Source organism: Rhynchophorus ferrugineus, unplaced genomic scaffold, assembly GCF_030347505.1.
Source record: "Rhynchophorus ferrugineus isolate W39M unplaced genomic scaffold, kcgeb_rfMv2 rfM7, whole genome shotgun sequence".
Lineage (NCBI taxonomy): Eukaryota > Metazoa > Arthropoda > Insecta > Coleoptera > Curculionidae > Rhynchophorus > Rhynchophorus ferrugineus.
The window spans coordinates 22,466,155-22,489,258 of NW_027472586.1; positions in this window are offsets into that span (position 1 = coordinate 22,466,155).

A 23,104-nucleotide genomic window follows, 5' to 3' on the forward strand; every position below is an offset into this window, starting at 1 on the left:
ATTCGGCATGCTAATTACATTGCCGGTTGCCAAATTGCATTATCTCTTATAGTTTCCGAGATATGGACTATCGATAATTTACACCTTAGGCTCTGCTTCTAACTTGGGCCCAAATTGTAAAATGGTCTTATCTATTGGCGATTTTGTTCCAATTCACATTCCAAGTAATATTCGGCATGCTAATTACATTGCCGGTTGCCAAATTGCATTATCTCTTATAGTTTCCGAGATATGGACTATCGATAATTTACACCTTAGGCTCTGCTTCTAACTTGGGCCCAAATTGTAAAATGGTCTTATCTATTGACGATTTCGTTCCAATTCACACTCCTAGTAATATTTGGCATGCTAATTACATTGCCGGTTGCGAAATTGCATTATCTCTTATAGTTTCCGAGATATGGACTATCAATAATTTACACCTTAGGCTCTGCTTCTAACTTGGGCCCAAATTGTAAAATGGTCTTATCTATTGGCGATTTCGTTCCAATTCACATTCCAAGTAATATTCGGCATGCTAATTACATTGCCGGTTGCCAAATTGCATTATCTCTTATAGTTTCCGAGATATGGACTATCGATAATTTACACATTAGGCTGTGCTTCTAACTTGGGCCCAAATTGTAAAATGGTCTTATCTATTGGCGATTTCGTTCCAATTCACATTCCAAGTAATATTCGGCATGCTAATTACATTGCCGGTTGCCAAATTGCATTATCTCTTATAGTTTCCGAGATATGGACTATCGATAATTTACACCTTAGGCTCTGCTTCTAACTTGGGCCCAAATTGTAAAATGGTCTTATCTATTGGCGATATCGTTCCAATTCACATTCCAAGTAATATTCGGCATGCTAATTACATTGCCGGTTGCCAAATTGCATTATCTCTTATAGTTTCCGAGATATGGACTATCGATAATTTACACCTTAGGCTCTGCTTCTAACTTGGGCCCAAATTGTAAAATGGTCTTATCTATTGGCGATTTCGTTCCAATTCACACTCCTAGTAATATTCGGCATGCTAATTACATTGCCGGTTGCCAAATTGCATTATCTCTTATAGTTTCCGAGATATGGACTATCGATAATTTACACCTTAGGCTCTGCTTCTAACTTGGGCCCAAATTGTAAAATGGTCTTATCTATTGGCGATTTCGTTCCAATTCACATTCCAAGTAATATTCGGCATGCTAATTACATTGCCGGTTGCCAAATTGCATTATCTCTTATAGTTTCCGAGATATGGACTATCAATAATTTACACCTTAGGCTCTGCTTCTAACTTGGGCCCAAATTGTAAAATGGTCTTATCTATTGGCGATTTCGTTCCAATTCACATTCCAAGTAATATTCGGCATGCTAATTACATTGCCGGTTGCCAAATTGCATTATCTCTTATAGTTTCCGAGATATGGACTATCGATAATTTACACATTAGGCTGTGCTTCTAACTTGGGCCCAAATTGTAAAATGGTCTTATCTATTGGCGATTTCGTTCCAATTCACATTCCAAGTAATATTCGGCATGCTAATTACATTGCCGGTTGCCAAATTGCATTATCTCTTATAGTTTCCGAGATATGGACTATCGATAATTTACACCTTAGGCTCTGCTTCTAACTTGGGCCCAAATTGTAAAATGGTCTTATCTATTGGCGATTTCGTTCCAATTCACATTCCAAGTAATATTCGGCATGCTAATTACATTGCCGGTTGCCAAATTGCATTATCTCTTATAGTTTCCGAGATATGGACTATCGATAATTTACACCTTAGGCTCTGCTTCTAACTTGGGCCCAAATTGTAAAATGGCCTTATCTATTGGCGATTTCGTCCCAATTCACATTCCAAGTAATATACGGCATGCTAATTACATTGCCGGTTGCGAAATTGCATTATCTCTTATAGTTTCTGAGATATGGACTATCGATAATTTACACCTTAGGCTCTGATTCTAACTTGGGCCCAAATTGTAAAATGGTCTTATCTATTGGCAATTTCGTTCCAATTCACATTCCAAGTAATATTCGGCATGCTAATTACATTGCCGGTTGCCAAATTGCATTATCTCTTATAGTTTCCGAGATATGGACTATCGATAATTTACACCTTAGGCTCTGCTTCTAACTTGGGCCCAAATTGTAAAATGGTCTTATCTATTGGCGATTTCGTTCCAATTCACATTCCAAGTAATATTCGGCATGCTAATTATATTGCCGGTTGCCAAATTGCATTAACTCTTATAGTTTCCGAGATATGGACTATCAATAATTTACACCATAGGCTCTGCTTCTAACTTGGGCCCAAATTGTAAAATGGCCTTATCTATTGGCGATTTCGTTCCAATTCCCATTCCAAGTAATATTCGGCATGCTAATTACATTGCCGGTTGCCAAATTGCATTATCTCTTATAGTTTCCGAGATATGGACTATCGATAATTTACACCTTAGGCTCTGCTTCTAACTTGGGCCCAAATTGTAAAATGGTCTTATCTATTGGCGATTTCGTTCCAATTCACATTCCAAGTAATATTCGGCATGCTAATTACATTGCCGGTTGCCAAATTGCATTATCTCTTATAGTTTCCGAGATATGGACTATCGATAATTTACACCTTAGGCTCTGCTTCTAACTTGGGCCCAAATTGTAAAATGGTCTTATCTATTGGCGATTTCGTTCCAATTCACATTCCAAGTAATATTCGGCATGCTAATTACATTGCCGGTTGCCAAATTGAATTATCTCTTATAGTTTCCGAGATATGGACTATCGATAATTTACACCTTAGGCTCTGCTTCTAACTTGGGCCCAAATTGTAAAATGGTCTTACCTATTGGCGATTTCGTTCCAATTCACATTCCAAGTAATATTCGACATGCTAATTACATTGCCGGTTGCCAAATTGCATTATCTCTTATAGTTTCCGAGATATGGACTATCGATAATTTACACCTTAGGCTCTGCTTCTAACTTGGGCCCAAATTGTAAAATGGTCTTATCTATTGGCGATTTCGTTCCAATTCACATTCCAAGTAATATTCGGCATGCTAATTACATTGCCGGTTACCAAATTGCATTATCTCTTATAGTTTCCGAGATATGGACTATCGATAATTTACACCTTAGGCTCTGCTTCTAACTTGGGCCCAAATTGTAAAATGGTCTTATCTATTGGCGATTTCGTCCCAATTCACATTCCAAGTGATATTCGGCATGCTAATTACATTGCCGGTTGCGAAATTGCATTATCTCTTATAGTTTCCGAGATATGGACTATCAATAATTTACACCTTAGGCTCTGCTTCTAACTTGGGCCCAAATTGTAAAATGGTCTTATCTATTGGCGATTTCGTTCCAATTCACATTCCAAGTAATATTCGGCATGCTAATTACATTGCCGGTTGCCAAATTGCATTATCTCTTATAGTTTCCGAGATATGGACTATCGATAATTTACACCTTAGGCTCTGCTTCTAACTTGCTCCCAAATTGTAAAATGGTCTTATCTATTAGCGATTTCGTTCCAATTCACATTCCAAGTAATATTCGGCATGCTAATTACATTGCCGGTTGCCAAATTGCATTATCTCTTATAGTTTCCGAGATATGGACTATCGATAATTTACACCTTAGGCTCTGCTTCTAACTTGGGCCCAAATTGTAAAATGGTCTTATCTATTGGCGATTTCGTTCCAATTCACATTCCAAGTAATATTCGGCATGCTAATTACATTGCCGGTTGCCAAATTGCATTATCTCTTATAGTTTCCGAGATATGGACTATCGATAATTTACACCTTAGGCTCTGCTTCTAACTTAGGCCCAAATTGTAAAATGGTCTTATCTATTGGCGATTTCGTCCCAATTCACATTCCAAGTGATATTCGGCATGCTAATTACATTGCCGGTTGCGAAATTGCATTATCTCTTATAGTTTCCGAGATATGGACTATCAATAATTTACACCTTAGGCTCTGCTTCTAACTTGGGTCCAAATTGTAAAATGGTCTTATCTATTGGCGATTTCGTTCCAATTCACATTCCAAGTAATATTCGGCATGCTAATTACATTGCCGGTTGCCAAATTGCATTATCTCTTATAGTTTCCGAGATATGGACTATCGATAATTTACACCTTAGGCTCTGCTTCTAACTTGGGCCCAAATTGTAAAATGGTCTTATCTATTGGCGATTTCGTTCCAATTCACATTCCAAGTAATATTCGGCATGCTAATTACATTGCCGGTTGCCAAATTGCATTATCTCTTATAGTTTCCGAGATATGGACTATCGATTATTTACACCTTAGGCTCTGCTTCTAACTTGGGCCCAAATTGTAAAATGGTCTTATCTATTGGCGATTTCGTTCCAATTCACATTCCAAGTAATATTCGGCAAGCTAATTACATTGCCGGTTGCCAAATTGCATTATCTCTTATAGTTTCCGAGATATGGACTATCGATAATTTACACCTTAGGCTCTGCTTCTAACTTGGGCCCAAATTGTAAAATGGTCTTATCTATTGGCGATTTCGTTCCAATTCACATTCCAAGTAATATTCGGCATGCTAATTACATTGCCGGTTGCCAAATTGAATTATCTCTTATAGTTTCCGAGATATGGACTATCGATAATTTACACCTTAGGCTCTGCCTCTAACTTGGGCCCAAATTGTAAAATGGTCTTACCTATTGGCGATTTCGTTCCAATTCACATTCCAAGTAATATTCGGCATGCTAATTACATTGCCGGTTGCCAAATTGCATTATCTCTTATAGTTTCCGAGATATGGACTATCGATAATTTACACCTTAGGCTCTGCTTCTAACTTGGGCCCAAATTGTAAAATGGTCTTATCTATTGGCGATTTCGTTCCAATTCACATTCCAAGTAATATTCGGCATGCTAATTACATTGCCGGTTACCAAATTGCATTATCTCTTATAGTTTCCGAGATATGGACTATCGATAATTTACACCTTAGGCTCTGCTTCTAACTTAGGCCCAAATTGTAAAATGGTCTTATCTATTGGCGATTTTGTCCCAATTCACATTCCAAGTGATATTCGGCATGCTAATTACATTGACGGTTGCGAAATTGCATTATCTCTTATAGTTTCCGAGATATGGACTATCAATAATTTACACCTTAGGCTCTGCTTCTAACTTGGGCCCAAATTGTAAAATGGTCTTATCTATTGGCGATTTCGTTCCAATTCACATTCCAAGTAATATTCGGCATGCTAATTACATTGCCGGTTGCCAAATTGCATTATCTCTTATAGTTTCCGAGATATGGACTATCGATAATTTACACCTTAGGCCCTGCTTCTAACTTGCTCCCAAATTGTAAAATGGTCTTATTTATTAGCGATTTCGTTCCAATTCACATTCCAAGTAATATTCGGCATGCTAATTACATTGCCGGTTGCCAAATTGCATTATCTCTTATAGTTTCCGAGATATGGACTATCGATAATTTACACCTTAGGCTCTGCTTCTAACTTAGGCCCAAATTGTAAAATGGTCTTATCTATTGGCGATTTCGTCCCAATTCACATTCCAAGTGATATTCGGCATGCTAATTACATTGCCGGTTGCGAAATTGCATTATCTCTTATAGTTTCCGAGATATGGACTATCAATAATTTACACCTTAGGCTCTGCTTCTAACTTGGGTCCAAATTGTAAAATGGTCTTATCTATTGGCGATTTCGTTCCAATTCACATTCCAAGTAATATTCGGCATGCTAATTACATTGCCGGTTGCCAAATTGCATTATCTCTTATAGTTTCCGAGATATGGACTATCGATAATTTACACCTTAGGCTCTGCTTCTAACTTGGGCACAAATTGTAAAATGGTCTTATCTATTGGCGATTTCGTTCCATTTCACATTCCAAGTAATATTCGGCATGCTAATTACATTGCCGGTTGCCAAATTGCATTATCTCTTATAGTTCCCGAGATATGGACTATCGATAATTTACACCTTAGGCTCTGCTTCTAACTTGGGCCCAAATTGTAAAATGGTCTTATCTATTATCGATTTCGTCCCAATTCACATTCCAAATGATATTCGGCATGCTAATTACATTGCCGGTTGCCAAATTGCATTATCTCTTATAGTTTCCGAGATATGGACTATCGATAATTTACACCTTAGGCTCTGCTTCTAACTTGGGCCCAAATTGTAAAATGGTCTTATCTATTGGCGATTTCGTTCCAATTCACATTCCAAGTAATATTCGGCATGCTAATTACATTGCCGGTTGCCAAATTGAATTATCTCTTATAGTTTCCGAGATATGGACTATCGATAATTTACACCTTAGGCTCTGCTTCTAACTTGGGCCCAAATTGTAAAATGGTCTCACCTATTGGCGATTTCGTTCCAATTCACATTCCAAGTAATATTCGGCATGCTAATTACATTGCCGGTTGCCAAATTGCATTATCTCTTATAGTTTCCGAGATATGGCCTATCGATAATTTACACCTTAGGCTCTGCTTCTAACTTGGGCCCAAATTGTAAAATGGTCTTATCTATTGGCGATTTCGTTCCAATTCACATTCCAAGTAATATTCGGCATGCTAATTACATTGCCGGTTGCCAAATTGCATTATCTCTTATAGTTTCCGAGATATGGACTATCGATAATTTACACCTTAGGCTCTGCTTCTAACTTGGGCCCAAATTGTAAAATGGTCTTATCTATTGGCGATTTCGTCCCAATTCACATTCCAAGTGATATTCGGCATACTAATTACATTGCCGGTTGCGAAATTGCATTATCTCTTATAGTTTCCGAGATATGGACTATCAATAATTTACACCTTAGGCTCTGCTTCTAACTTCGGCCCAAATTGTAAAATGGTCTTATCTATTGGCGATTTCGTTCCAATTCACATTCCAAGTAATATTCGGCATGCTAATTACATTGCCGGTTGCCAAATTGCATTATCTCTTATAGTTTCCGAGATATGGACTATCGATAATTTACACATTAGGCTCTGCTTCTAACTTGGGCCCAAATTGTAAAATGGTCTTATCTATTGGCGATTTCGTTCCAATTCACATTCCAAGTAATATTCGGCATGCTAATTACATTGCCGGTTGCCAAATTGCATTATCTCTTATAGTTTCCGAGATATGGACTATCGATAATTTACACCTTAGGCTCTGCTTCTAACTTGGGCCCAAATTGTAAAATGGTCTTATCTATTGGCGATTTCGTTCCAATTCACATTCCAAGTAATATTCGGCATGCTAATTACATTGCCGGTTGCCAAATTGCATTATCTCTTATAGTTTCCGAGATATGGACTATCGATAATTTACACCTTAGGCTCTGCTTCTAACTTGGGCCCAAATTGTAAAATGGTCTTATCTATTGGCGATTTTGTTCCAATTCACATTCCAAGTAATATTCGGCATGCTAATTACATTGCCGGTTGCCAAATTGCATTATCTCTTATAGTTTCCGAGATATGGACTATCGATAATTTACACCTTAGGCTCTGCTTCTAACTTGGGCCCAAATTGTAAAATGGTCTTATCTATTGACGATTTCGTTCCAATTCACACTCCTAGTAATATTTGGCATGCTAATTACATTGCCGGTTGCGAAATTGCATTATCTCTTATAGTTTCCGAGATATGGACTATCAATAATTTACACCTTAGGCTCTGCTTCTAACTTGGGCCCAAATTGTAAAATGGTCTTATCTATTGGCGATTTCGTTCCAATTCACATTCCAAGTAATATTCGGCATGCTAATTACATTGCCGGTTGCCAAATTGCATTATCTCTTATAGTTTCCGAGATATGGACTATCGATAATTTACACATTAGGCTGTGCTTCTAACTTGGGCCCAAATTGTAAAATGGTCTTATCTATTGGCGATTTCGTTCCAATTCACATTCCAAGTAATATTCGGCATGCTAATTACATTGCCGGTTGCCAAATTGCATTATCTCTTATAGTTTCCGAGATATGGACTATCGATAATTTACACCTTAGGCTCTGCTTCTAACTTGGGCCCAAATTGTAAAATGGTCTTATCTATTGGCGATATCGTTCCAATTCACATTCCAAGTAATATTCGGCATGCTAATTACATTGCCGGTTGCCAAATTGCATTATCTCTTATAGTTTCCGAGATATGGACTATCGATAATTTACACCTTAGGCTCTGCTTCTAACTTGGGCCCAAATTGTAAAATGGTCTTATCTATTGGCGATTTCGTTCCAATTCACACTCCTAGTAATATTCGGCATGCTAATTACATTGCCGGTTGCGAAATTGCATTATCTCTTATAGTTTCCGAGATATGGACTATCAATAATTTATACCTTAGGCTCTGCTTCTAACTTGGGCCCAAATTGTAAAATGGTCTTATCTATTGGCGATTTCGCTCCAATTCACATTCCAAGTAATATTCGGCATGCTAATTACATTGCCGGTTGCCAAATTGCATTATCTCTTATAGTTTCCGAGATATGGACTATCGATAATTTACACCTTAGGCTCTGCTTCTAACTTGGGCCCAAATTGTAAAATGGCCTTATCTATTGGCGATTTCGTCCCAATTCACATTCCAAGTAATATACGGCATGCTAATTACATTGCCGGTTGCGAAATTGCATTATCTCTTATAGTTTCTGAGATATGGACTATCGATAATTTACACCTTAGGCTCTGATTCTAACTTGGGCCCAAATTGTAAAATGGTCTTATCTATTGGCAATTTCGTTCCAATTCACATTCCAAGTAATATTCGGCATGCTAATTACATTGCCGGTTGCCAAATTGCATTATCTCTTATAGTTTCCGAGATATGGACTATCGATAATTTACACCTTAGGCTCTGCTTCTAACTTGGGCCCAAATTGTAAAATGGTCTTATCTATTGGCGATTTCGTTCCAATTCACATTCCAAGTAATATTCGGCATGCTAATTATATTGCCGGTTGCCAAATTGCATTAACTCTTATAGTTTCCGAGATATGGACTATCAATAATTTACACCATAGGCTCTGCTTCTAACTTGGGCCCAAATTGTAAAATGGCCTTATCTATTGGCGATTTCGTTCCAATTCCCATTCCAAGTAATATTCGGCATGCTAATTACATTGCCGGTTGCCAAATTGCATTATCTCTTATAGTTTCCGAGATATGGACTATCGATAATTTACACCTTAGGCTCTGCTTCTAACTTGGGCCCAAATTGTAAAATGGTCTTATCTATTGGCGATTTCGTTCCAATTCACATTCCAAGTAATATTCGGCATGCTAATTACATTGCCGGTTGCCAAATTGCATTATCTCTTATAGTTTCCGAGATATGGACTATCGATAATTTACACCTTAGGCTCTGCTTCTAACTTGGGCCCAAATTGTAAAATGGTCTTATCTATTGGCGATTTCGTTCCAATTCACATTCCAAGTAATATTCGGCATGCTAATTACATTGCCGGTTGCCAAATTGAATTATCTCTTATAGTTTCCGAGATATGGACTATCGATAATTTACACCTTAGGCTCTGCTTCTAACTTGGGCCCAAATTGTAAAATGGTCTTACCTATTGGCGATTTCGTTCCAATTCACATTCCAAGTAATATTCGACATGCTAATTACATTGCCGGTTGCCAAATTGCATTATCTCTTATAGTTTCCGAGATATGGACTGTCGATAATTTACACCTTAGGCTCTGCTTCTAACTTGGGCCCAAATTGTAAAATGGTCTTATCTATTGGCGATTTCGTTCCAATTCACATTCCAAGTAATATTCGGCATGCTAATTACATTGCCGGTTACCAAATTGCATTATCTCTTATAGTTTCCGAGATATGGACTATCGATAATTTACACCTTAGGCTCTGCTTCTAACTTGGGCCCAAATTGTAAAATGGTCTTATCTATTGGCGATTTCGTCCCAATTCACATTCCAAGTGATATTCGGCATGCTAATTACATTGCCGGTTGCGAAATTGCATTATCACTTATAGTTTCCGAGATATGGACTATCAATAATTTACACCTTAGGCTCTGCTTCTAACTTGGGCCCAAATTGTAAAATGGTCTTATCTATTGGCGATTTCGTTCCAATTCACATTCCAAGTAATATTCGGCATGCTAATTACATTGCCGGTTGCCAAATTGCATTATCTCTTATAGTTTCCGAGATATGGACTATCGATAATTTACACCTTAGGCTCTGCTTCTAACTTGCTCCCAAATTGTAAAATGGTCTTATCTATTAGCGATTTCGTTCCAATTCACATTCCAAGTAATATTCGGCATGCTAATTACATTACCGGTTGCCAAATTGCATTATCTCTTATAGTTTCCGAGATATGGACTATCGATAATTTACACCTTAGGCTCTGCTTCTAACTTGGGCCCAAATTGTAAAATGGTCTTATCTATTGGCGATTTCGTTCCAATTCACATTCCAAGTAATATTCGGCATGCTAATTACATTGCCGGTTGCCAAATTGCATTATCTCTTATAGTTTCCGAGATATGGACTATCGATAATTTACACCTTAGGCTCTGCTTCTAACTTAGGCCCAAATTGTAAAATGGTCTTATCTATTGGCGATTTCGTCCCAATTCACATTCCAAGTGATATTCGGCATGCTAATTACATTGCCGGTTGCGAAATTGCATTATCTCTTATAGTTTCCGAGATATGGACTATCAATAATTTACACCTTAGGCTCTGCTTCTAACTTGGGTCCAAATTGTAAAATGGTCTTATCTATTGGCGATTTCGTTCCAATTCACATTCCAAGTAATATTCGGCATGCTAATTACATTGCCGGTTGCCAAATTGCATTATCTCTTATAGTTTCCGAGATATGGACTATCGATAATTTACACCTTAGGCTCTGCTTCTAACTTGGGCCCAAATTGTAAAATGGTCTTATCTATTGGCGATTTCGTTCCATTTCACATTCCAAGTAATATTCGGCATGCTAATTACATTGCCGGTTGCCAAATTGCATTATCTCTTATAGTTTCCGAGATATGGACTATCGATAATTTACACCTTAGGCTCTGCTTCTAACTTGGGCCCAAATTGTAAAATGGTCTTATCTATTATCGATTTCGTCCCAATTCACATTCCAAATGATATTCGGCATGCTAATTACATTGCCGGTTGCGAAATTGCATTATCTCTTATAGTTTCCGAGATATGGACTATCAATAAATTACACCTTAGGCTCTGCTTCTAACTTGGATCCAAATTGTAAAATGGTCTTATCTATTGGCGATTTCGTTCCAATTCACATTCCAAGTAATATTCGGCATGCTAATTACATTGCCGGTTGCCAAATTGCATTATCTCTTATAGTTTCCGAGATATGGACTATCGATTATTTACACCTTAGGCTCTGCTTCTAACTTGGGCCCAAATTGTAAAATGGTCTTATCTATTGGCGATTTCGTTCCAATTCACATTCCAAGTAATATTCGGCAAGCTAATTACATTGCCGGTTGCCAAATTGCATTATCTCTTATAGTTTCCGAGATATGGACTATCGATAATTTACACCTTAGGCTCTGCTTCTAACTTGGGCCCAAATTGTAAAATGGTCTTATCTATTGGCGATTTCGTTCCAATTCACATTCCAAGTAATATTCGGCATGCTAATTACATTGCCGGTTGCCAAATTGAATTATCTCTTATAGTTTCCGAGATATGGACTATCGATAATTTACACCTTAGGCTCTGCTTCTAACTTGGGCCCAAATTGTAAAATGGTCTTACCTATTGGCGATTTCGTTCCAATTCACATTCCAAGTAATATTCGGCATGCTAATTACATTGCCGGTTGCCAAATTGCATTATCTCTTATAGTTTCCGAGATATGGACTATCGATAATTTACACCTTAGGCTCTGCTTCTAACTTGGGCCCAAATTGTAAAATGGTCTTATCTATTGGCGATTTCGTTCCAATTCACATTCCAAGTAATATTCGGCATGCTAATTACATTGCCGGTTACCAAATTGCATTATCTCTTATAGTTTCCGAGATATGGACTATCGATAATTTACACCTTAGGCTCTGCTTCTAACTTGGGCCCAAATTGTAAAATGGTCTTATCTATTGGCGATTTTGTCCCAATTCACATTCCAAGTGATATTCGGCATGCTAATTACATTGCCGGTTGCGAAATTGCATTATCTCTTATAGTTTCCGAGATATGGACTATCAATAATTTACACCTTAGGCTCTGCTTCTAACTTGGGCCCAAATTGTAAAATGGTCTTATCTATTGGCGATTTCGTTCCAATTCACATTCCAAGTAATATTCGGCATGCTAATTACATTGCCGGTTGCCAAATTGCATTATCTCTTATAGTTTCCGAGATATGGACTATCGATAATTTACACCTTAGGCCCTGCTTCTAACTTGCTCCCAAATTGTAAAATGGTCTTATCTATTAGCGATTTCGTTCCAATTCACATTCCAAGTAATATTCGGCATGCTAATTACATTGCCGGTTGCCAAATTGCATTATCTCTTATAGTTTCCGAGATATGTACTATCGATAATTTACACCTTAGGCTCTGCTTCTAACTTAGGCCCAAATTGTAAAATGGTCTTATCTATTGGCGATTTCGTCCCAATTCACATTCCAAGTGATATTCGGCATGCTAATTACATTGCCGGTTGCGAAATTGCATTATCTCTTATAGTTTCCGAGATATGGACTATCAATAATTTACACCTTAGGCTCTGCTTCTAACTTGGGTCCAAATTGTAAAATGGTCTTATCTATTGGCGATTTCGTTCCAATTCACATTCCAAGTAATATTCGGCATGCTAATTACATTGCCGGTTGCCAAATTGCATTATCTCTTATAGTTTCCGAGATATGGACTATCGATAATTTACACCTTAGGCTCTGCTTCTAACTTGGGCACAAATTGTAAAATGGTCTTATCTATTGGCGATTTCGTTCCATTTCACATTCCAAGTAATATTCGGCATGCTAATTACATTGCCGGTTGCCAAATTGCATTATCTCTTATAGTTCCCGAGATATGGACTATCGATAATTTACACCTTAGGCTCTGCTTCTAACTTGGGCCCAAATTGTAAAATGGTCTTATCTATTATCGATTTCGTCCCAATTCACATTCCAAATGATATTCGGCATGCTAATTACATTGCCGGTTGCGAAATTGCATTATCTCTTATAGTTTCCGAGATATGGACTATCAATAAATTACACCTTAGGCTCTGCTTCTAACTTGGATCCAAATTGTAAAATGGTCTTATCTATTGGCGATTTCGTTCCAATTCACATTCCAAGTAATATTCGGCATGCTAATTACATTGCCGGTTGCCAAATTGCATTATCTCTTATAGTTTCCGAGATATGGACTATCGATAATTTACACCTTAGGCTCTGCTTCTAACTTGGGCCCAAATTGTAAAATGGTCTTATCTATTTACGATTTCGTCCCAATTCACATTCCAAGTGATATTCGGCATGCTAATTACATTGCCGGTTGCGAAATTGCATTATCTCTTATAGTTTCCGAGATATGGACTATCGATAATTTACACCTTAGGCTCTGCTTCTAACTTGCTCCCAAATTGTAAAATGGTCTTATCTATTAACGATTTCGTTCCAATTCACATTCCAAGTAATATTCGGCATGCTAATTACATTGCCGGTTGCCAAATTGCATTATCTCTTATAGTTTCCGAGATATGGACTATCGATAATTTACACCTTAGGCTCTGCTTCTAACTTGGGCCCAAATTGTAAAATGGTCTTATCTATTGGCGATTTCGTTCCAATTCACATTCCAAGTAATATTCGGCATGCTAATTACATTGCCGGTTGCCAAATTGCATTATCTCTTATAGTTTCCGAGATATGGACTATCGATAATTTACACCTTAGGCTCTGCTTCTAACTTAGGCCCAAATTGTAAAATGGTCTTATCTATTGGCGATTTCGTCCCAATTCACATTCCAAGTGATATTCGGCATGCTAATTACATTGCCGGTTGCGAAATTGCATTATCTCTTATAGTTTCCGAGATATGGACTATCAATAATTTACACCTTAGGCTCTGCTTCTAACTTGGGTCCAAATTGTAAAATGGTCTTATCTATTGGCGATTTCGTTCCAATTCACATTCCAAGTAATATTCGGCATGCTAATTACATTGCCGGTTGCCAAATTGCATTATCTCTTATAGTTTCCGAGATATGGACTATCGATAATTTACACCTTAGGCTTTGCTTCTAACTTGGGCCCAAATTGTAAAATGGTCTTATCTATTGGCGATTTCGTTCCATTTCACATTCCAAGTAATATTCGGCATGCTAATTACATTGCCGGTTGCCAAATTGCATTATCTCTTATAGTTTCCGAGATATGGACTATCGATAATTTACACCTTAGGCTCTGCTTCTAACTTGGGCCCAAATTGTAAAATGGTCTTATCTATTATCGATTTCGTCCCAATTCACATTCCAAATGATATTCGGCATGCTAATTACATTGCCGGTTGCGAAATTGCATTATCTCTTATAGTTTCCGAGATATGGACTATCAATAAATTACACCTTAGGCTCTGCTTCTAACTTGGATCCAAATTGTAAAATGGTCTTATCTATTGGCGATTTCGTTCCAATTCACATTCCAAGTAATATTCGGCATGCTAATTACATTGCCGGTTGCCAAATTGCATTATCTCTTATAGTTTCCGAGATATGGACTATCGATAATTTACACCTTAGGCTCTGCTTCTAACTTGGGCCCAAATTTTAAAATGGTCTTATCTATTTACGATTTCGTCCCAATTCACATTCCAAGTGATATTCGGCATGCTAATTACATTGGCGGTTGCGAAATTGCATTATCTCTTATAGTTTCCGAGATATGGACTATCAATAATTTACACCTTAGGCTCTGCTTCTAACTTGGGCCCAAATTGTAAAATGGTCTTATCTATTGGCGATTTCGTTCCAATTCACATTCCAAGTAATATTCGGCATGCTAATTACATTGCCGGTTGCCAAATTGCATTATCTCTTATAGTTTCCGAGATATGGACTATCGATAATTTACACATTAGGCTCTGCTTCTAACTTGGGCCCAAATTGTAAAATGGTCTTATCTATTGGCGATTTCGTTCCAATTCACATTCCAAGTAATATTCGGCATGCTAATTACATTGCCGGTTGCCAAATTGCATTATCTCTTATAGTTTCCGATATATGGACTATCGATAATTTACACCTTAGGCTCTGTTTCTAACTTGGGCCCAAATTGTAAAATGGTCTTATCTATTGGCGATTTCGTTCCAATTCACATTCCAAGTAATATTCGGCATGCTAATTACATTGCCGGTTGCCAAATTGCATTATCTCTTATAGTTTCCGAGATATGGACTATCGATAATTTACACCTTAGGCTCTGCTTCTAACTTGGGCCCAAATTGTAAAATGGTCTTATCTATTGGCGTTTTTGTTCCAATTCACATTCCAAGTAATATTCGGCATGCTAATTACATTGCCGGTTGCCAAATTGCATTATCTCTTATAGTTTCCGAGATATGGACTATCGATAATTTACACCTTAGACTCTGCTTCTAACTTGGGCCCAAATTGTAAAATGGTCTTATCTATTGGCGATTTCGTTCCAATTCACATTCCAAGTAATATTCGGCATGCTAATTACATTGCCGGTTGCCAAATTGCATTATCTCTTATAGTTTCCGAGATATGGACTATCGATTATTTACATCTTAGGCTCTGCTTCTAACTTGGGCCCAAATTGTAAAATGGTCTTATCTATTGGCGATTTCGTTCCAATTCACATTCCAAGTAATATTCGGCATGCTAATTACATTGCCGGTTGCCAAATTGAATTATCTCTTATAGTTTCCGAGATATGGACTATCGATAATTTACACCTTAGGCTCTGCTTCTAACTTGGGCCCAAATTGTAAAATGGTCTTACCTATTGGCGATTTCGTTCCAATTCACATTCCAAGTAATATTCGGCATGCTAATTACATTGCCGGTTGCCAAATTGCATTATCTCTTATAGTTTCCGAGATATGGACTATCGATAATTTACACCTTAGGCTCAATTCACATTCCAAGTAATATTCGGCATGCTAATTACATTGCCGGTTGCCAAATTGCATTATCTCTTATAGTTTCCGAGATATGGACTATCGATAATTTACACCTTAGGCTCTGCTTCTAACTTGGGCCCAAATTGTAAAATGGTCTTATCTATTGGCGATTTCGTTCCAATTCACATTCCAAGTAATATTCGGCATGCTAATTACATTGCCGGTTGCCAAATTGCATTATCTCTTATAGTTTCCGAGATATGGACTATCGATAATTTACACCTTAGGCTCTGCTTCTAACTTAGGCCCAAATTGTAAAATGGCCTTATCTATTGGCGATTTCGTCCCAATTCACATTCCAAGTGATATTCGGCATGCTAATTACATTGCCGGTTGCGAAATTGCATTATCTCTTATAGTTTCCGAGATATGGACTATCAATAATTTACACCTTAGGCTCTGCTTCTAACTTGGGTCCAAATTGTAAAATGGTCTTATCTATTGGCGATTTCGTTCCAATTCACATTCCAAGTAATATTCGGCATGCTAATTACATTGCCGGTTGCCAAATTGCATTATCTCTTATAGTTTCCGAGATATGGACTATCGATAATTTACACCTTAGGCTCTGCTTCTAACTTGGGCCCAAATTGTAAAATGGTCTTATCTATTGGCGATTTCGTTCCATTTCACATTCCAAGTAATATTCGGCATGCTAATTACATTGCCGGTTGCCAAATTGCATTATCTCTTATAGTTTCCGAGATATGGACTATCGATAATTTACACCTTAGGCTCTGCTTCTAACTTGGGCCCAAATTGTAAAATGGTCTTATCTATTATCGATTTCGTCCCAATTCACATTCCAAATGATATTCGGCATGCTAATTACATTGCCGGTTGCGAAATTGCATTATCTCTTATAGTTTCCGAGATATGGACTATCAATAAATTACACCTTAGGCTCTGCTTCTAACTTGGATCCAAATTGTAAAATGGTCTTATCTATTGGCGATTTCGTTCCAATTCACATTCCAAGTAATATTCGGCATGCTAATTACATTGCCGGTTGCCAAATTGCATTATCTCTTATAGTTTCCGAGATATGGACTATCGATAATTTACACCTTAGGCTCTGCTTCTAACTTGGGCCCAAATTGTAAAATGGTCTTATCTATTTACGATTTCGTCCCAATTCACATTCCAAGTGATATTCGGCATGCTAATTACATTGCCGGTTGCGAAATTGCATTATCTCTTACAGTTTCCGAGATATGGACTATCAATAATTTACACCTTAGGCTCTGCTTCTAACTTGGGCCCAAATTGTAAAATGGTCTTATCTATTGGCGATTTCGTTCCAATTCACATTCCAAGTAATATTCGGCATGCTAATTACATTGCCGGTTGCCAAATTGCATTATCTCTTATAGTTTCCGAGATATGGACTATCGATAATTTACACATTAGGCTCTGCTTCTAACTTGGGCCCAAATTGTAAAATGGTCTTATCTATTGGCGATTTCGTTCCAATTCACATTCCAAGTAATATTCGGCATGCTAATTACATTGCCGGTTGCCAAATTGCATTATCTCTTATAGTTTCCGAGATATGGACTATCGATAATTTACACCTTAGGCTCTGTTTCTAACTTGGGCCCAAATTGTAAAATGGTCTTATCTATTGGCGATTTCGTTCCAATTCACATTCCAAGTAATATTCGGCATGCTAATTACATTGCCGGTTGCCAAATTGCATTATCTCTTATAGTTTCCGAGATATGGACTATCGATAATTTACACCTTAGGCTCTGCTTCTAACTTGGGCCCAAATTGTAAAATGGTCTTATCTATTGGCGTTTTCGTTCCAATTCACATTCCAAGTAATATTCGGCATGCTAATTACATTGCCGGTTGCCAAATTGCATTATCTCTTATAGTTTCCGAGATATGGACTATCGATAATTTACACCTTAGGCTCTGCTTCTAACTTGGGCCCAAATTGTAAAATGGTCTTATCTATTGGCGATTTCGTTCCAATTCACATTCCAAGTAATATTCGGCATGCTAATTACATTGCCGGTTGCCAAATTGCATTATCTCTTATAGTTTCCGAGATATGGACTATCGATAATTTACATCTTAGGCTCTGCTTCTAACTTGGGCCCAAATTGTAAAATGGTCTTATCTATTGGCGATTTCGTTCCAATTCACATTCCAAGTAATATTCGGCATGCTAAATACATTGCCGGTTGCCAAATTGAATTATCTCTTATAGTTTCCGAGATATGGACTATCGATAATTTACACCTTAGGCTCTGCTTCTAACTTGGGCCCAAATTGTAAAATGGTCTTATCTATTAGCGATTTCGTTCCAATTCACATTCCAAGCAATATTCGGCATGCTAATTACATTGCCGGTTGCCAAATTGCATTATCTCTTATAGTTTCCGAGATATGGACTATCGATAATTTACACCTTAGGCTCTGCTTCTAACTTGGGCCCAAATTGTAAAATGGTCTTATCTATTGGCGATTTAGTTGCAATTCACATTCCAAGTAATATTCGGCATGCTAATTACATTGCCGGTTGCCAAATTGCATTATCTCTTATAGTTTCCGAGATATGGACTATCGATTATTTACACCTTAGGCTCTGCTTCTAACTTGGGCCCAAATTGTAAAATGGTCTTATCTATTGGCGATTTCGTTCCAATTCACATTCCAAGTAATATTCGGCATGCTAATTACATTGCCGGTTGCCAAATTGCATTATCTCTTATAGTTTCCGAGATATGGACTATCGATTATTTACACCTTAGGCTCTGCTTCTAACTTGGGCCCAAATTGTAAAATGGTCTTATCTATTGGCGATTTCGTTCCAATTCACATTCCAAGTAATATTCGGCATGCTAATTACATTGCCGGTTGCCAAATTGCATTATCTCTTATAGTTTCCGAGATATGGACTATCGATAATTTACACCTTAGGCTCTGCTTCTAACTTGGGCCCAAATTGTAAAATGGTCTTATCTATTGGCGATTTCGTTCCAATTCACATTCCAAGTAATATTCGGCATGCTAATTACATTGCCAGTTGCCAAATTGAATTATCTCTTATAGTTTCCGAGATATGGACTATCGATAATTTATACCTTAGGCTCTGCTTCTAACTTGGGCCCAAATTGTAAAATGGTCTTACCTATTGGCGATTTCGTTCCAATTCACATTCCAAGTAATATTCGGCATGCTAATTACATTGCCGGTTGCCAAATTGCATTATCTCTTATAGTTTCCGAGATATGGACTATCGATAATTTACACCTTAGGCTCTGCTTCTAACTTGGGCCCAAATTGTAAAATGGTCTTATCTATTGGCGATTTCGTTCCAATTCACACTCCAAGTAATATTCGGCATGCTAATTACACTGCCGGTTGCGAAATTGCATTATCTCTTATAGTTTCCGAGATATGGACTATCGATAATTTACACCTTAGGCTCTGCTTCTAACTTGGGCCCAAATTGTAAAATGGTCTTATTTATTTGGCGATTTCGTTCCAATTCACATTCCAAGTAATATTCGGCATGCTAATTACATTGCCGGTTGCCAAATTGCATTATCTCTTATAGTTTCCGAGATATGGACTATCGATAATTTACACCTTAGGCTCTGCTTCTAACTTGGGCCCAAATTGTAAAATGGTCTTATCTATTGGCGATCTCGTTCCAATTCACATTCCAAGTAATATTCGGCATGCTAATTACATTTCCGGTTGCCAAATTGCATTATCTCTTATAGTTTCCGAGATATGGACTATCGATAATTTACACCTTAGGCTCTGCTTCTAACTTGGGCCCAAATTGTAAAATGGTCTTATCTATTGGCGATTTCGTCCCAATTCACATTCCAAGTGATATTTGGCATGCTAATTACATTGCCGGTTGCGAAATTGCATTATCTCTTATAGTTTCCGAGATATGGACTATCAATAATTTACACCTTAGGCTCTGCTTCTAACTTGGGCCCAAATTGTAAAATGGTGTTATCTATTGGCGATTTCGTTCCAATTCACATTCCAAGTAATATTCGGCATGCTAATTACATTGCCGGTTGCCAAATTGCATTATCTCTTATAGTTTCCGAGATATGGACTATCGATAATTTACACCTTAGGCTCTGCTTCTAACTTGGGCCCAAATTGTAAAATGGTCTTACCTATTGGCGATTTCGTTCCAATTCACATTCCAAGTAATATTCGGCATGCTAATTACATTGCCGGTTGCCAAATTGCATTATCTCTTATAGTTTCCGAGATATGGACTATCGATAATTTACACCTTAGGCTCAATTCACATTCCAAGTGATATTCGGCATGCTAATTACATTGCCGGTTGCGAAATTGCATTATCTCTTATAGTTTCCGAGATATGGACTATCGATAATTTACACCTTAGGCTCTGCTTCTAATTTGGGCCCAAATTGTAAAATGGTCTTATCTATTGGCGATTTCGTTCCAATTCACATTCCAAGTAATATTCGGCATGCTAATTACATTGCCGGTTGCCAAATTGCATTATCTCTTATAGTTTCCGAGATATGGACTATCGATAATTTACACCTTAGGCTCTGCTTCTAACTTGGGCCCAAATTGTAAAATGGTCTTATCTATTGGCGATTTAGTTGCAATTCACATTCCAAGTAATATTCGGCATGCTAATTACATTGCCGGTTGCCAAATTGCATTATCTCTTATAGTTTCCGAGATATGGACTATCGATTATTTACACCTTAGGCTCTGCTTCTAACTTGGGCCCAAATTGTAAAATGGTCTTATCTATTGGCGATTTCGTTCCAATTCACATTCCAAGTAATATTCGGCATGCTAATTACATTGCCGGTTGCCAAATTGCATTATCTCTTATAGTTTCCGAGATATGGACTATCGATAATTTACACCTTAGGCTCTGCTTCTAACTTGGGCCCAAATTGTAAAATGGTCTTACCTATTGGCGATTTCGTTCCAATTCACATTCCAAGTAATATTCGGCATGCTAATTACATTGCCGGTTGCCAAATTGCATTATCTCTTATAGTTTCCGAGATATGGACTATCGATAATTTACACCTTAGGCTCTGCTTCTAACTTGGGCCCAAATTGTAAAATGGTCTTACCTATTGGCGATTTCGTCCCAATTCACATTCCAAGTAATATTCGGCATGCTAATTACATTGCCGGTTGCCAAATTGCATTATCTCTTATAGTTTCCGAGATATGGACTATCGATAATTTACACCTTAGGCTCTGCTTCTAACTTGGGCCCAAATTGTAAAATGGTCTTATCTATTGGCGATTTCGTCCCAATTCACATTCCAAGTAATATTCGGCATGCTAATTACATTGCCGGTTGCCAAATTGCATTATCTCTTATAGTTTCCGAGATATGGACTATCGATAATTTACACCTTAGGCTCTGCTTCTAACTTGGGCCCAAATTGTAAAATGGTCTTATCTATTGGCTATTTCGTTCCAATTCACATTCCAAGTAATATTCGGCATGCTAATTACATTGCCGGTTGCCAAATTGCATTATCTCTTATAGTTTCCGAGATATGGACTATCGATAATTTACACCTTAGGCTCTGCTTCTAACTTGGGCCCAAATTGTAAAATGGTCTTATCTATTGGCGATTTCGTTCCAATTCACACTCCAAGTAATATTCGGCATGCTAATTACATTGCCGGTTGCGAAATTGCATTATCTCTTATAGTTTCCGAGATATGGACTATCGATAATTTACACCTTAGGCTCTGCTTCTAACTTGGGCCCAAATTGTAAAATGGTCTTATCTATTGGCGATTTCGTTCCAATTCACATTCCAAGTAATATTCGGCATGCTAATTACATTGCCGGTTGCCAAATTGCATTATCTCTTATAGTTTCCGAGATATGGACTATCGATAATTTACACCTTAGGCTCTGCTTCTAACTTGGGCCCAAATTGTAAAATGGTCTTATCTATTGGCGATCTCGTTCCAATTCACATTCCAAGTAATATTCGGCATGCTAATTACATTTCCGGTTGCCAAATTGCATTATCTCTTATAGTTTCCGAGATATGGACTATCGATAATTTACACCTTAGGCTCTGCTTCTAACTTGGGCCCAAATTGTAAAATGGTCTTATCTATTGGCGATTTCGTCCCAATTCACATTCCAAGTGATATTCGGCATGCTAATTACATTGCCGGTTGCGAAATTGCATTATCTCTTATAGTTTCCGAGATATGGACTATCAATAATTTACACCTTAGGCTCTGCTTCTAACTTGGGCCCAAATTGTAAAATGGTCTTATCTATTGGCGATTTCGTTCCAATTCACATTCCAAGTAATATTCGGCATGCTAATTACATTGCCGGTTGCCAAATTGCATTATCTCTTATAGTTTCCGAGATATGGACTATCGATAATTTACACCTTAGGCTCTGCTTCTAACTTGGGCCCAAATTGTAAAATGGTCTTACCTATTGGCGATTTCGTTCCAATTCACATTCCAAGTAATATTCGGCATGCTAATTACATTGCCGGTTGCCAAATTGCATTATCTCTTATAGTTTCCGAGATATGGACTATCGATAATTTACACCTTAGGCTCAATTCACATTCCAAGTGATATTCGGCATGCTAATTACATTGCCGGTTGCGAAATTGCATTATCTCTTATAGTTTCCGAGATATGGACTATCGATAATTTACACCTTAGGCTCTGCTTCTAACTTGGGCCCAAATTGTAAAATGGCCTTATCTATTAGCGATTTCGTTCCAATTCACATTCCAAGTAATATTCGGCATGCTAATTACATTGCCGGTTGCCAAATTGCATTATCTCTTATAGTTTCCGAGATATGGACTATCGATTATTTACACCTTAGGCTCTGCTTCTAACTTGGGCCCAAATTGTAAA